Source organism: Solanum pennellii, chromosome 4 (genome assembly GCF_001406875.1).
Source record: "Solanum pennellii chromosome 4, SPENNV200".
Classification (NCBI taxonomy): Eukaryota; Viridiplantae; Streptophyta; class Magnoliopsida; order Solanales; family Solanaceae; genus Solanum; species Solanum pennellii.
In genome coordinates, this window is record NC_028640.1 from 3,629,501 (window position 1) to 3,635,756 (window position 6,256).

Genomic DNA, 6,256 nt, shown 5'->3' on the forward strand with positions numbered 1-6,256 from the left:
AATAATATTAGTCTCTTTCTTCGTACTGAATATGCAATAATAAACGCAAGGGAGAAGGATGGAGAATGCTGAATAAAATGTGGGAGAGAAAATTTAGAAGAAAATGTGAATTAATTTCTAGTGAATACATAAATTATGAAGAGAATCGATGGAATAAAATCATTAAATTAATTTAAAAGAATAAAGTATCTTAATGTTATTAACTTCAAATATGATATGAAAATTTTAATTAATGAAAATATATATCTATATATATAATTGTTTACCTATAATTATTTGAAAGTATAAGCAAAATAAGTACATATGGTATCAACATGTAATTTTTTCTTGAGAAAAAGGATCTTTAAACCAAAAAAAGGAAAAATTACTAAAGAAAAAAGGAAGTAAAAATTGCCATTAATAAAAAAAGGGAAAAGAAATTGAGATGAAAGATAAATAAAGGGCATAAATAAAAGAACTTTTGCAATTATTGAAATATCCACAAACCCTAACTAAGATTTATATATATGCAAATGTAAATTAAAATAAGAATTATCTCACATTATACTTTCTCCTCCTTTTTTTATCTTTGTTTTTTTTTCACTCATTTTTTCCTCATTCAATACACTTTTTGCTGTTCAAGAACAATAGAGAAGGTTCTCATTTGCTTCCTATACATATATATGTATCTGTTGGTATGTAATTGTTCCTTTTTTTGTTTTTTTTCAGGTAAATGTTTTTTTTTATTGTTGAATTTTTGTGTTTGTCTTCTTTTTTATCTGAAATAGTATTTGATGAGTGATAAAGTTGGTTTTGTTGTAATCTGTGGAGGTTTTTTCGATATGGGGTTTTATGGAAATTGATTAGTTACTGTACTATTTGATTGTCTTTATATCGTGTTTGTTGATGGATTTTGAGTAGAGCTGGAAAATCGCCTTAAGTTTTATTAACTAGCACCTATATATGTTCAATTAATCAATTATGCCTCAGTCTGAAACAAGTCGAATTTACTTGTAATGGTAGGATTTTTCTGTCTGTTTTGTGGAATTCTGATGATTTTCACTTTTTTCCCAGTAATTTAGATCAAGTGGTGTGAGATTCGAAATCAATTAGTTGTTAATAGTAAATTAGTTTGTTTGATTTGTTGATTTTGGAGGTTTTTACCCTTTGTATTGTATTGCATTGTTAGATACAATATTTGTATTGATTCTTTTATGATTTTTTGCTCTCTTCTTTTGTATTGTATTGATATTTTGGCATATTTGGTTGCAGGGTGGTACTAGAGGAGTGTGATTTAGTGTTCGAGTTGTGTTTTATTACTTGATTGTAGCTTAAGCTTTAGCTGATTCTGGAATTATGCCAGTTTTCGGGAACAAAGAGGTTTTAAATCTGATTTCTTATTTGCTGGTGAAAATAGGTTTAACTGTTGTTTTTTTTAAAATATTACTCCATTTCATCATGTTTTTTCAGCCTGGAGCTCTTGCCCGGCAGTCTAGTAACTCTTGTTCTGTTCTTCCTTATAAGAAGAGGTGGTGCTCTTTACTATATACGCGTGCACCTATCCATCCCGAACCCTCTTGTTCTGATGAAAATAAATCCAAGACCAAAGATTCCGGCTTCGGACAAAGATCGACCTTGAATTATTGTGATAGTACAGGTAAATCTGATATTCTCAGTAAGTCTGTTCTAGAGGTAAAAGAAGAAAGGCCTTTGGGTGTGAAAGTTGACTCTCAGCCTACCATGCGACCAATTTTCCCGGTATCTACGGAAATGAATCCTTATACTAGTTCCGGTACTTCAAGAAATATTGAAGATCTTGTGAAACCAAAATTGGCCAAAAAATAGCTGGCCAAGAAGCTATAGGTGTAACAAAAGTTTCTCTCAAGAAAGAAGTCATTCTCAAACAAGGGGAAAGCCATAGTGAACTTGAACTTCCTGCCCATTTCAAGGCAAGTTGAATTGTCATTAGGCCCAAAAAATCTCATGTTTCTTCTTTGGATGATCCATCTACTAAGGAGAGTTGTCTGATGCGTGAAACTGTAAATCCTTCAATGCTTTCTCTTTCCTCGAATAAAAGGGAGGACATGTCCAAGGAAGGAAGTTACAAGAGTGGATTGAATTACAATGATGTTGATGATATTGCACAGAATGATAGATCTAAGTGGGATCTGAATACCCCCATGAATTCAAGGGAGGGTTCTGGTGATGTTGTTCCTGTTCATGATGATACAAGTCAAATCGATTTGTTAGGTAAGACATCTAGTTCACTAGACTGAAAGGCACCTATTAGTTCTGCTTCTGTTATTGGTTCTAATGGTGATGGGAAGCAAGTTGTTGGAACTAGTGAGCAGGAATTTGATTTTCCTATTTCATCAATACATCCTAGGTTACGACACAAGTCTGCAGATGTGCTTCGTCTTAGTCTTGGTGGTACTTTACGAGGGTTTGATTCCTCAGCACTGCAGTCATTATCTAAAGTAGACTCTAGCTGGGTTAGTCCAAATTCGAGTTTGCTGAAAAATCTAGCATCAGATAGAAACATGAATTCCCCTACTTGTAAAATTGTTAAGTCAGAACCTGTTGTAGAATCCTTGGTATAAGCTAATGCTAGAATTGCGGTTCATATAGCTGGAACATTCGAGGCTAATGCTGTAAAATGTGAGGTTGTGAGGAAGAATTGGCAGTCTATTGAGTTATCAACTAAGGCCCCTACGGAATTACTTGAGCAAAAACCAATGAAATGTGAACCACTCCAGGAAATATCCATGACGTCAGATGTGATTGCGCCCCAATCAGTTGGAAGGGTTTTGCAGCTTCAGGAGAGTTCTTCTTCTTCTTTTACACTGCCAATGCCTTTGAACCCTCAACAGGGATGCACTTCTAGATTGTCTACATGTTCAGATTTGTCTGTGAGTGGGGGGGACTTGTCTACTCCATCTGGGTACTCTGTTCATACTAATGAAGCTAATAGGAGTAAAAATGCTCTAGATCAGGCAAATGATGATGTTGCTACTCAAACTGCAAACTTGGACCTCAAAGAACTAAATGTATACAAAGATAAAGTGAAGGCATCTATTTCCGCGAGCATGAATATTGAAGATCATGCGGTATACAAAAAGACAGAAGACACACATAATTTGGTTGCAAGCGGTAAGGGGTCGACAAATGATGGGGAAAAGATAAGTATATTAGCTTGTACAAAAGAAGAATGTTATGGTTCTGATTATGAATCTGATGGTCATCAGGCTTTTTCTGGACATGTTGACACTGAGAGTGTGGGGTGTGTCAGAGAGGATGAGGAATATGAAGACGGTGAGGTCCGAGAACCAATGATGCAATCAATTGTAGAAGACCCAGTTGCTGAGGGGATGGATTCAGAAAAGAATAAAAATGATAATAAAGACATTAATCTGGGAAGTCCATTATTAGATAAAGAGGAAACAAGCAGAGATGATGAGCAAAGGCCTATTGGTGTTATTTACCAAGGATCACTTGATCAATCAGGACTAGCAGATGTGCAAGAGGGATGTGAAAAAGATGTCTTATGTGTCGGACCATCTGCTGGGAGGAGAGGAGTTGTCAGGAATGTTGGTGAGGCTAATAATGAGTATATTGGAAGATCTGATATGTCAACAAAATCCCTTTCATCTTTGCAAAATGCAGAAACACCTGTTAATACTACTTGTAGTAAAGATTTGTCAAGCAAGAGTCGGATCATCAGCTTACCCCGTGCATCCAATGTGACATCTTCTAGTAATTTTAGACCTGTAACGGGTAGGTCACTGTCTTCAAGAAGTGGAAGAGAGAGGTATTCTTATATGGAGGAGGAGAAATTCTATCTACGAAGGAATCAGTCTAGTTTTCTTTTTATTGCTTTCTTTGATTTTTAATTTTTTAATAATGCTGCTCAACTCTTGACTGTTTCTTACTATGCTTTTTCCAGAGATGAAATCTATGAATGGTTCTAAATTTGTGCAAGATAGGTCTCCATATCGTTCATTCGGTAGCTCAAGGGGGAACTTCATGTGTGAAAGAGGGAGGGGCTCAGACCGATTTCATAGATTACGTAGAGATGGGGATTCTTGGAGTGATTTTGAAAGCTATGGAGGTGCAGCTGATTATCGCTTTAGGCATAAACGTACAACTGCTGTTGGGGAGTATGAAAATGAACGTAATGCCTATGACAGTAGACTAGATGGTGCTGCCTCTGGTAGTAATAGGAGGAGGAAGTCATTAAATGATGACTTGCTTTAATTTCGACATCCACCTGCATGTCGACTATCCCCTAATGGAAGAGAAGATGTTGCAGCAATGGGCAGTCAAATTATTCGTAGAGCTCCCGGAAATATTAGCCCGGGCAGATGCACTGGTGAAGATGGCTCTGAGTATGTTGGTCCTCGGCATAGCTAGAAGTTTGACAGAAACTTTCCAGCAGATATTAGTGATCCCGTTTACAGTCACCAGCAATCTATGTATGATAGACCTGATGCTCATTTTGTTCAGGGTAATATATGGTTTACTTCGATACAGAGAAGAGATTTCCCTCGAACTCAGTCTGAATCTCCTGGTAGATCCCATACTTGGTCGTCTCCTCGGAGAATATTGACGGAAGGATTGAATGGCCATCAAGATTATCTCAGCACATGTCTCCGGTTATGTACAGGGAAGATAGAATGGGGTTTTGTCCACAAACTTCTTTTACTGATGAAGCAATAGTTATTCAAAGGCGTGACTCTCCATCTTATACTGCTCGTTGTCTGAATGATATGAGAGATGTGGATGCTATACAAGAGCACAGGCATCCCAGGTCTATTCCTAACAAAAGATGTCCACCTGATCATGTATTTACTAGTATCAATAGGAGAGTTGAGATTTTAGATCATTGGGAAAGGGCTGATGGTGATGCGTACTTAGATGGGGCGATACACACTGGTAGGTTTCCTGAGCTTCACAGTGGTGAAAGTACTAACAAAAGAAGGAAGTATGGTGAGAGGCAAGGAGGACATAGGTCTGCCTCACTTCTATAATACGAAAGCATCCGGCTGTTACCCTTCTCTGTCTGCAAGGAATAGTGAGATATCTTCTTTTCTTCAATCTGGAGCCATCAAATTCTTCTTCATGCCAAAGTTGTTCATTCAGTCTAAGATTACCATCTTCTTGCTGTTCGACATTTCTCATTTGCCTAAGTTAACCTTGCCTCTCGCCATACTTCCTTCTTTCATCACTACTTTCACCACTGTGAAGCTCAGGAAATCTACCTGTGTGTATTGGCTCATCAAAGTACACATCACCATCATCCCTCTTCTAATGATCTAAAATTTCTACTCTCGGCCTATTAGTTCTAGTAAATACCTGATCAGGTGAACTTCCTTTGCTAGAAAGAGACCTTGTATGCCCATGCTCCAATGCAGAATTTACGTCCCTCATATCATTCAGACGATGAGCAGTATAAGATGGAGAGTCACGCCTTTGAGGAGCTATTGCTTCTTCAGTAAAAGAAGTTCGTGAAGACGACCTCATTCTATCTTTTCTGTACATAATAGGAGAGTTGTGGTGAGATAAATCTTGACGACCATTCAATCCTTCCGTCAATCTCCTCGGAGGAGGGGACCAAGTACGGGATCTAACAGGAGATTCTGGCCATATTTGAGGGAAACCACTTCTCTGCATCGCAGTAAACTTTGTTTTACCCTGACTGAAATGATGATCAGGTCCATCGTACATAGAGTGTTGGTGACTATAAACATGATTACTATATCAACTGGAAAGTCTCTATTAAACTTCCCACTATGCCAACTACCAGTATACACAAATCCATCTTCACCAGTGCATCTGGTTGGGCTAATATTCCTGGGAGCGCTATGAAGCATTGGAATGCCCATCATGGCAGCATCTTCTCTTACATTGGGGATAGTCGACGTGCAGGTGGATCCCGAAATGAATGCAAGGCGTCATTTAATGGATTCCTCCTCCTATTACTAGCAAAGGCACCACCATCTAGTCTGCTAGTATCATAGTCATTACGTTCATTTGTAGATTCCCAAGCAGTAGCTGTATGATTATGTCTAAAGCAATAATCACTTATACCTCCATACCTTTCAAAATCACACCCAGAAAACCAATCTCTACGTAATATGTGAAACTGGCCCCAACCCCTCCCTCTTCCATGCATGAAGTTCCCCCTTAGCTACCAAATGAACATTCCTGAAACCTATCTCACACAAATTTAGGACCATAACCATAGATTCTTGCGGAAACAGATGCCTCCACTTTATCA

The 6,256-nt window shown here is 37.8% G+C and overlaps 1 pseudogene; it reads left to right on the plus strand.

The window, feature by feature from the left end:
- Positions 1 to 1,335: 1,335 nt before the first annotated feature.
- Positions 1,336 to 5,996, plus strand: LOC107016420 (annotated as a pseudogene).
- Positions 5,997 to 6,256: the final 260 nt, after the last annotated feature.